General features: G+C 49.6%; 1 long non-coding RNA gene across 1 annotated transcript; it reads right to left on the bottom strand.

Moving 5' to 3' along the window:
* Positions 1 to 5676: 5676 nt before the first annotated feature.
* On the bottom strand, positions 5677 to 9227 carry LOC144328592 (uncharacterized). Its single transcript, XR_013393817.1, has 3 exons — positions 9082 to 9227; positions 8048 to 8106; positions 5677 to 5822 (listed from the first exon to the last, which is right to left on the bottom strand). It is a non-coding gene; the product is annotated as an uncharacterized LOC144328592 (long non-coding RNA).
* Positions 9228 to 10810: the final 1583 nt, after the last annotated feature.

The following is a 10810-nucleotide window of genomic DNA, read 5'->3' as shown; positions in this document are numbered from 1 at the left end:
CTGAAAGCAAATAAGGGGCATCAGGGCCACTCTTGCAGAGAGAGGTTGGGGGTGTAGCGGGGAGAAGCTGGCTGCACTCTGGAGCCCTCCTTTCGAGGAAAGGAGCGACTCCACCAAAACCTCAATCCAGCTCACAGTGCAAATTTGCCACGCTTTAAATTGCACTAGTATGTCGTCACCCGCCCCCTTCCACGGGTCTCTTGCGGCTACGGGCACAATCTTCCCTTCTCTCACTCACTTTAAGGGCTGACCATGGTGACAAGAGTGACTCCTTTTCTCTCTATTATTATTATTATTTATTGAGTTTATATACCGCCCTATACTGAGGTCTGAGGGTGGTTCACAGAAAAAAATCATAGCATATATAATCAGAATGAAAACAACAACCTAGTAACACACACACCTCCCAGAAAAGAGCCACATTTTAAAAGGGTATAGGATGTCAAACAGATCAACCAAGGGCCTGGTTAAAAAGGAACATTTTTGCCTGGCGCCTAAAGGTGTGCAATGAAGGCGCCAGGCGAACTTCCCTGGGGAGGGCATTCCACAGACGGGGAGCCACTGCAGAGAAGGCCCCGTTCTCGTGTTGCCACCCTCCGGACCTCTCGAGGAGGAGGCACATGAAGGAGGGCCTCAGAAGATGATCTCAGGGTCAGGGTAGGTTCATATGGAAAGAGGCGGTTCTTGAGGTATTGCAGTCCTGAGCCATTTAAGGCATTTTAGGTCAAAACCAGCACTTTGAGTTGGGCCCAGAAACTAATCGGTAGGCAGTGCACTCCGACCAGGATCGGTGTAATGTGCTCAAACCGTTTTGCTCCGGTGAGCAACCTGACCGCTGAATTCTGCAATAGCTGAATTCTACCCCCTCATCCCATCCTATCCCTCCTGGCTGCCTCCTTCATCCCCACAGCAGTTGAGTGAGGGTTCGCGCCGATGAATTTGAACCTTCCCATGGTCTCTGAGGATACCCTAAATAACCTAACAGAGTCTAGCTTGGCTTTAGAATTAACTGCATTGCCCCCTGTAATTCCTGAATTGTAGCGGGTTGGGCTGGATGACCCTGCGGGGTCCCTTGCAATTCTGTGATTCTATTAGCTGTGACTCCTCCATTGCAGGGGGCTAGACTACTATTCCTGGGAAAGGCTTCACCCAGCCTTGGGGGGGGGGCAATTCATCATGCTGGGAATGAACCCCAGCACCCCCCAGGCAAGCAAACCTGCCCCCTTCCAAGCTGTGTTCCACCCCCACCCACCCAGAAAGCAGAACCCCACCTTTGGCACACACCAAAACCCACAGCACACAGTTAGGGGGCTACTAGCACAAGCCAAGCAAACCAAGAGCCAGCCACACAAACGCCCCAGACTTCCAAGCTTCCTTCCTGCTTTTTGGATAGTTACTTCACAGATCGGCATCAATACAAACAGACTCTCCATCGTCCCAGCACAGGGGGTCAGGGAAGGAGGCAGTGGAGCACTCTGAAGTTCCCCCAGACTCAGCGGTGGGGCTCAGCATGGAGAAGGCTGCAGGCTCAGTCCCCAACAGAGATATTGTTGCCAGTCACAGGGTAGAAAAATACAGAGCAAGGTGCACTCAGTGCTCTGAATTGATATAAGGGAGCATGCCTTGTTCAGATTAGTCCTTTACTATTCAGAACCATGAGGTCTAGAAACTTGTTTTATCGTGATGGGAAGGAGCGTGGTTCAGTGGCAGAGCTTGGCACGCATTGTTCAATCCCTAAGGGCAGCACCTCCAGACAGAAGTGGGAACTTTCCCCTGTCTGAAACCCTGGGGGGCCACTGCTGCCAGCCAGTGTAGGCAGCACTGAGCTAGATGGACCGGTAGTCTGACTCAGCACAACGCGGCTCCCAATGTTCCTGGACCTGCCTGGTGCAGGCAAGGACCTTGCCTTGCAGTCCCCAAATCCAGACGGAGCCCAGGAAGCCAGAGGAGTGGCTCTCTTATGGTCCTCTGTGTCCAGAGCAGCTGTCTACCAGCTCAATCTGCCGCAGACTGTCTTGCAGAGTCGTGCATGCTCTGATCATCTCCCGCTTGGACTACTGCCCCACTCTATGTGGGGCTACCTTTGAAGGGTACCCAGAAACTACAACTAATCAAGAATGCGGCAGTTAGACTGGTGACTGGGAGTGGTCGCCAAAACCACATAACACCGGTCCTGAGAGATCTACATTGGCTCCCAGTGCATTTCCGAGCACAATTCAAAGTGTCGGTGCTGACCTTTAAAGCCCTAAACAGCCTTGGTTCAGTATACCTGAAGGAGCGTCTGCACCCCCATCATTCAGGCAGGACACTGAGATCCAGCGCCGAGGGCCTTCTGGCAGTTCCCTCCTTGCGAGATGTGAGGTTACAGGGAACCAGGCAGAGGGCCTTCTTGGTGGTGGTACCCTCCTTGTGGAACACCCTCCCATCAGATGTCAAGGAAATAAACAACTACCTGACTTTTAGAAGACATCTGAAAGCAGCCCTGTTTAGGGAAGTTTTTAATGTTTGATGTTTCATCATGTTTTTAATATTCTGTTGGGAGCCGCCCAGAGTGGCAAGATGGGTGGGATATAAAAATAATAATAATAATAATAATAATAATAATAATAATAATAATAATAATTGGCAGCAATGGCTCAGCAGAGTTTCAGGCAGAGAAATTTTCCCCAGCCTACTGAGATACATTCCTGGAGACTGGAACTGGAACCTTCTGCATGCCAAGCAGGGACTCTGCCCGCTGAGTTGCGGCCCTTTCCCAACCACGTCACACTGCTGTAAACCAGGCACTGCACTCTGCCCGGCGGGGCGGGCATCAGGAAGCAACATGCCAGTCCCTGCCCTTGCGTGCCACAGCCCAGCTGGAGGGAGAGGCTTGTGTTCCTTCGGGCAGGATTCACAGATCCCGAGGGAGGGGCCAGGGGTGTCACTCACACTGACAGAGAAACACACGGCACAACACAGGCAGGCGAGCGCAAAGGGACCTGGAGGCCACCCCACCCCTCGAAAAGGGCTGTGGGACAGGCAGGTAGCTCTGCCGATCCATGCACAGCTCAGAGATGTTTTTCTCCCACTAGAGATCCAGGGTTGCCCGTTGCAACTTTAGTGGCAGTGTGTTCAGGAGACGCAATAGGGAGGTTGTTTAGCTGAACCTAAGCGTATAGTTAAAGCTATGGTTTTCCCAGTAGTGATGTATGGAAGTGAGAGCTGGACCATAAAGAAGGCTGATCGCCAAAGAATTGATGCTTTTGAATTATGGTGCTGGAGGAGACTCGTGAGAGTCCCATGGACTGCAAGAAGATCAAACCGATCCATTCTGAAGGAAATCAGCCCTGAGTGCTCACTGGAAGGACAGATCCTGAAGCTGAGGCTCCAATACTTTGGCCACCTCATGAGAAGAGAAGACTCCCTGGAAAAGACCCTGATGTTGGGAAAGATTGAGGGCACAAGGAGAAGGGGAAGACAGAGGACGAGATGGTTGGACAGTGTTCTCAAAGCTACCAGCATGAGTTTGACCAAACTGCGGGAGGCAGTGGAAGACAGGAGTGCCTGGTGTGCTCTGGTCCAGGGGGTCACGAAGAGTTGGACACGACTAAATGACTAAACAACAACAAGCATATAAGACGAGCGTGCTGAATGAGGTTCTGCCCATCAAGTCCTGCATCCTGTCCCCAAAGTGGCCAAACAGATGCCAGGTGAGAGAGACTTTGTGCTGGCCACCAGCCAATGGCTTGTGCCACCTGCCTCGACCCACCTCCTCCAGTCCTGGGAGGATTTCCCAGACCATGACTTTAGGAACAGCAGAAGCACCTGGGGGGGGGGGGAGAGGAGTTCAGGTATAGATTTCTGAAAAATAATTTTGTGTGTCTTTGTTTCTCAATTTGTATTGTGCTATTTTATGCCCTGTGACTTGCCGTTATTTTTTGTTGATTATAGTTTAGAAATTATCTATTGCAATTGCTAAGAACGAATTTCTGCTTCATTATTATGTGCTGATATTTAATTTCACAGTGTGCTGTTACAGTGGTACCTCGGTTCTCGAACATAATCTGTTCCAGAAAACCGTTCCGAGTTTCGAAACGTTCGAAAACCAAGGCGCAAACAGGGCTATCTGCAAATTCAATTGAGAAAATGGAACAGCATGCAGCAGAAGCCGTTTGATTTCTGAGGTGCATTCGAAAACAGAAGCATTTACTTGCGGGTTTTCGGCATTCACGTTCCAAAACGGGTCAAGAAACTTGGTTCAAGAACCAAGGTGCCACTGTATATTTTAATGGATTGTTGTTCTATTTTTATTATGACATGTTTTTGGTATTGGAGCAGGTTGTCAGAAGGTGTGCAATCCTTGCTGATTCCTCAAGCTTGCAAACCGCCTTGCGAATGTTAATATAGAAAGGCGGTGTGCAAATTAAAAGTGGGATGAGATTATGGGAAACGGCAAAACAGGACTTGAGAGTGCAGTAGCAGCTCCTCCCTCTGGCACTTTTGAGCGACCGGCACTCAGATGCACCGCTAGCACAGCAGTGGTGGAAATGTGTCACTACGGAGGCGGCCTCTCCTGCTATATAGCTGAGCAAGAGAAGTGTGTGCTCTCTCTGTGTGGAGAGCATAGGGTTGCTCCGAAACCTCCCTCTTACAATCTGCAAAGATCACTCTGGCCAGACCTCACAGATGGTGAAATGTGAGCCCTGCAGCTGCAAGAACAATCTCGGATGTTTTCTTCCATACAGGATTCCAAGGAGGTGCTGAGGAGGAGCCAAAGGGAGGGGGGGTGACGGTTCCTGGGAGGGGGGTGATCATTAGGGATGGGTAAATTCGTCCATTTCAACCCAGTTTCTCTCCTTTCCTATCTTAAATTCAGTTTCAGGATTTGAAAAATAGCTGCTTTTGTTTCTGATCTGTTTTATATTTGTTTTATGGTTCTCTTTAATTGAAGATTATTATTTTTTTAATCAGTTTCTCCGCATTTCCACAGCAATTTGCAATTACAACACTCGTGAAAACCGATCATCACTTTAGTGCAAACTTCTCTCAGCAAACTCATTTTTGAATAGTGTTTCTGACACTGTTCTGCAAGGGATTTTCTCTAGTATAATGCATTTGGGGCATGTTATTTCGCTCATATTTCACGCCCCCACACAATATATACTTTTTTGCACACATCGCTTGTTTGGAAAACGGTGTCCTGAAATTTGCACAAGTGCCAGCTTGCAAGGATGACTATGTTTCAGTTTGTGTTTCACGAAGTGTGAATTTGAAGGGATCTCCCTTCTAAAGTGAACTGAATGCGAATTTCTCCCCCAACTAGGGGTCCCCATTTGTTCTTGGACAGCCACCAACCCTGACAATCGCCTACACTGGCTGAGGATGTTGGGAATCATAGTCCAACAACACCGGGTTGACCCACCTTCCCTTGAACCGAGAGGGGAGGTGCCTGGCGAGAAAGGGGCTCCCCGACTCTATTCTGCCCCTGGGACAGACGCCTCCAGGTCCCATTGCACCCCTCTGACGCCACACTCACCTGGGGGCTCCATTGTAATGGGGGGAGGCGGGGTTTGGGCTGAAAGCAAATGGACAGTTAATGGTGAATGGGACGGGGGGCGCCCATTTCCACAATAAACTCCACCCCATCCTAACCCACATATAGGTTCCAGTCTGGTTCACCTGCTCCCAAGCGGCGGAACTGGAATCCCCAGGTGGAGGTGACGTAGGAGGCGATGGAGCCGCTCTCAATGACCGAGAAAAGCACCTGGCGGATCTGGTCCTCGTCCACGTTCCTCTCGGAGCCCACGTCCAGCTCCACGAAGATGTAGCCGTCAATCTCTCTGGGGGGGAAAGAAGGTGCGTGGGCACAATTCATGGACCCAGCATGTGCTGAAGGGGGTAAAACCTGAGTCTGGAGACGGGGTCCAATTCCCACCTCCCACCTAACTCTTCCTTTCCAGGGATTGTGCTGTTCAGATCCTAAAACAGTGTTTCCCAAACGTGGCTCTCGAGCTGCTTTGGGGACTGATTTAGGGATGATGGGAGTTGTAGTCCAAAACCAGCTGGAGACCCAAGTTTGGGAACCACTGTCCTAAAATATCTCTCTCTCTTTTTTGTATATTTTTTCATTAAATTTTCTGTTTTACAATTTAGAATACTCATTTAAGCATCCTTAAAATATTAATGACTTCCCTTCTTCTCTTTCCATGGTTCATTTTGCAAATCCCTGCATGTTTTACAAAAACTAAACCATTATTACATCCATCAAAACTTATTTACACTGAATTAATCTTAATGCTGCCAACGTTTTCAGCTGTACAGAATTATTTCCCATATATTCAATACACGTTTTCCAATCTTATCTAAACATATGTTCTTCTTGTTCTCTTATTCTATATGTTAAGTCTGCAAGCTGCACATATTCCGGCAGCTTAAGTTGCCATTCTTCTTCGGTTGGGACCTCACTCGTTTTCCATTTTTGGGCTAACAAAACATGGGCTGCAGTAGTGGCATACATAAATAACCTTTTTTGACACCTGGGAATTTCAGTCTGAATGTATCCCCAAGAAAATGGACTCTGGGTTTTTTTTTTTTGGTTTTTTTTTGAAAAGTACTTTTAAAACATTTTTTTCCAATTCATTACGGATCATTTCCCAATACTCTTTTACCCTTTTACAAGTCCACCACATGTGAAAGAACTTCCCTCAACCTCTTTGCATCTCCTAAAATATCTCAATTTGCAGCTGTTGATTAAAAGAAACAAATTTCTGGATCTCGTCATCTCGTCAACATTGGAACAAGGTCTTCTCTAAAGCAAGGCTGGGAAAGGGGTGATCCTTCAGATGCTGGAAAAACTTTGCCTTTCACCGGCCCCGGCCAGCATGCCTAGTGGTCAGGGCTGAGGGTGGGAGGCTGAGTCCAAGGACAGCTATAGGGTCCCTGTCCCTGCACTGAAAGGAGGTTAATTGGAGGTAGCCAGAGGCATTGAATGCAAGTTATGGTCTACTTCAGTGATGGGAAACTTGTAGCCTTCAAATGTTGTCCGCTTGGACTACTGCAATGCACTCTGCGTGGGGCTACCTTTGAAGGTGACCCGGAAACTACAACTAATCCAGAATGCGGCAGTTAGACTGGTGACGGGGGCAGCTGCCAAGACCACATAACACTGGTCTTGAAAGACCTACATTGGCTCCCAGTTTCCGAGCACAATTCAAAGTGTTGGTGCTAAAGCCCTAAACGGCCTTGGTCCAGTATATCTGAAGGAGCGTCTCCACCCCCATCGTTCTGCCCGGACACTGAGGTCCAGCTCTGAGGGTCTTCTGGCGGTTCCCTCACTGCGAGAAGCAAAGCTACAGGGAACCAGGTAGAGGGCCTTTTCGGTAGAGGCGCCCGCCCTGTGGAACGCCCTCCCTTCAGATGTGAAGGAAATAAGCAGCTATCTTCTCTTTAAAAGACATCTGAAGGCAGCCCTGTTCAGGGAAGTTTTTAATGTGTGACATTTTAATGTATTTTTAATCTTTGTTGGAAGCCGCCCAGAGTGGCTGGGGAAGCCCAGCCAGATGGGCGGGGTACAAATAATAAATTGTTGTTGTTGGCACTTCAGCAATCACTAGCCAGCATGGTCAACGGTCAGGAAGGATGTGAGTTCGAATCCAAAGTCATCTGGAGCCCAGCAATGTCTTGAGGGCCACACATTCCCTTTCCCTCTTTTAAAACAAAGCAAGATTGTGATGGGGGCAGCTAGGGGCAGTGAAGGCAAGTGACAGTCTAGTGTTGCTAGACTCCAGCTCCAGCCAGCCCTGGCCACTAGCATTGCCCATTGTAGAGATGGGAGTTGTAGTTCTGCACCAGCCCAGGTGTCCCCCATCCTTTTTCTAAGGATTGGGGCCATTCTTGGTGGGGCTTCTTGGTCTTTCTCCTACACTCTGCTTGCTCCCACAATCTCACATCACCCGGTTCAGAGCTTCTGCCTGCAATGCAAGCTCCTTAAAAGTAAACAGCACAGGCGGGGGTTAAATCCTGCCTCCGTGGCACCCTGGACATGGAAACCAACCCCTGGACTCACTTGATGAAGACCACGCTAACCACCTGCTCTCCGGGGATCTTGTAGTATTCAGACTCCAGCTGCAGAGAGAAAATTGCATCAGCCTTGTAGAATTGCAGAGTTGGAAGGGGCCCAAATGGTCGCTGAGTCCAATCCCCTGAAATGCAGGAATCCCTGCCAGGGTAGAACCATTCAAGGTGTTTGCTGCTCTGACCTTTCGGGGGATAAGGAAGAGGGCCAGTTCTGCTGCATCTGGTACTGAGAGGGGCCCCCAGACCTGCTAGCTCCTCGCAAGGCTCTTTGGCTAATTTTAAAATGTACTCATTTACTTAGCTGCAATATTTCTAAGCCACCTTTAAAACACACACACACAATATACAAAGCAAATTAAATTACAATTGTGTTAAACCAGGCTTCCTCAACCTCGGCCCTCCAGATGTTTTAAGCCAGCCTTTCTCAACCTGTGGGTCCCCAGATGTTGTTGAACTACAACTCCCATCACCCCTAGCTAGCAAGGCCAGAGCTCAGGGATGATGGGAGTTGTAGTCCAACAGCATCTGGGGACCCACAGCTTAAGAACCGCTGTTTTAAGCCTACAACTCCCAAGATCCCTAGCTAGCAGGGCCAGTGGGATGATGGGAATTGTAGTCTCAAAACGTCTGGAGGGACGAGGTTGAGGAAGCCTGTGTTAAACGATGCACTGAAAGCTATGCAAAGCTGTCTGCTTGTCCCCAAACACACATTTTCACTGCCTGCAACAGGAGATCTGGGGAGCTCAGAGGCGTGTGCGTTTCATCACCATGGAGCCACTGCAGAAAAGGCCCTGCTCCTGATACATTAACATCTTAACCCCAGGGAGGGTGGAACATGGAACAGGTATACCCTAGCAGATGTTAAAACATTGAGTTCAAGGGAATCTTATGGGAGTAGGTGCTTATTTTGATCCAAATGCACAGGGGTATAAAATTAGAGGAGGATAAGACTGTCCAAAGGGTCATGATCTCTGTCCCCTTGGGACAGCTCCTTTGTGGAAATGGGACAGAATCAGGCCTTACCGTGTCCACCACCGCTTTGGAGACATCCTGGAACTCCTCTGAGTTGACATCATCCAGGCGGGAGCTGTAGTCGATGGACTTTGTGAAATTCACCAGGGCCCGGAAATAGACTAGAGGGGAGAGATGATGGAAAGGAGACAGTTAGGAGATTGTTGGTCCCGTTAGTGACTTAATTCAGAAGATAGCCTTCTCATACCTAAACACTCACGACGACAGATACTAATGAGAATTCTCGTGTGTGTCGAAAGTTTCCTTACTGCAAGGCAGCATCGGAGACAGTGAAGCCCAATGATGGAGGTAGAGAGGGGCAGTGAAGGCAAATGATGGCATAGTTCACAGAGATTCTCTCAAGGCAAATCTTTAAAAATGTAGTATAAACGCCAACAACTGGGGAACACTGGCCTGCGAGCGCTCCAATTGGAGAACAGCGTTTACCAAAGGTGTCATGGGCTTTGAAGACGCTCGAACTCAGGACCATAGCTGCCAACTTTCAGATTTGAAAATAAGGGATCGGCAGCCTCACCTGTCCCGGGGACAGTCTACGGGATATCTAATAATCCGGGATAGCAGCGGGAAGCAGCGGGAAACGGCGCTGGAATAAGGGAATTTCCCGCAAAAAAAGGGGAGGTTGACAGCTATGCTCAGGATGCAAGGGAGAAACGTGCAAAGAGGAAGGCACGCTTGGCAAACCCTCATTGTGATCAACTTCCGCCCGGAAACCTCTGTCCCCACCGTGGAAGGACGTGTGGATCCAGAATTGGCCTCCACAGCCACTTATGGACTCACTGTTAAAACCGTGTTTATGGAAGACAATCTTACTTGGCTACGAGGGATCACTGAAGAAGAAGGAGGAGGAGGAGGAGAAGAAGAAGAAGAGGAAGAAGAAGTTCACAGAGGGGGAACCTCTGGCACTGTCGGGACGCCAGCTCCCATTAGCCAACATGGCCAACAGTAAGAGACAATTCGAGTCCAAGAACATCTGAAGGGCCACATTGTTCCCTGCTCTGCATCAGAGGAAGGCAGAGGGGTAATGGAAGCAAGCAAGGGGCAATGAAGACAAGTGAGGGCCTAGTTGCCGGAACCGCAGAAAGAACATGTCGCCGACTTCCTGCAAAATGGAAGCTGCCGGAGATGCGAGTGCGAAGGATTTCAAAGCCCTAACTGTAGCGCAAGGGAACTCTTGCCAGAGAATGTGTGTGTGTGTGTTTCAAATGAAAGGCACCAAATATGCCACCCCACCCAGGCGATAGCTTTCATGAGACATGCCTCCCTGCCCCCACACAGGCATGCAAGGCCTCAGCAGACCCCTCCTTCCAAGATGGGGAGATGAGGTGGAAGTCCGTGAAGGGGAGGGAAAGAGAGACAAAAAGGCCCTGGATATCAGCCTCGCCACCCCCAGATTTCACACAGGCTGCCTGCCAGGAGCACTGGCCAGCGGCAGCTCCCAGGCCCAGCTGCGAGGCCGGCCAAGCGACGGAAGGGTGTGCGACAGCAACGTTTTCGGGGCTCCAGGTGCCTCTGCAGCGAGAGCCGTGTCTGCATCAGGCGCTTTCCCTGCAGGGAAACGGAACGGGGGCGAGAGGCAGCTCTGCTTGGCTGCTACCTTTCATCCGAGGCAGTTAACTGGGGCCCGTAACTGCACTTTTTGAATGGGGAGATAGGACACCGCCAGGCTGGTCTTGTGTCTGGCTGCACAGCAGCCCTGAGGCAGGGCAGAGTTATACAGCAA

The sequence above is a fragment of the Podarcis muralis genome, chromosome 7, assembly GCF_964188315.1.
Source record: "Podarcis muralis chromosome 7, rPodMur119.hap1.1, whole genome shotgun sequence".
In the NCBI taxonomy this organism is placed as follows: Eukaryota; Metazoa; Chordata; class Lepidosauria; order Squamata; family Lacertidae; genus Podarcis; species Podarcis muralis.
Note: the sequence above shows the minus strand (reverse complement) of the source record. Positions and strands in the feature narration are given on the sequence as shown.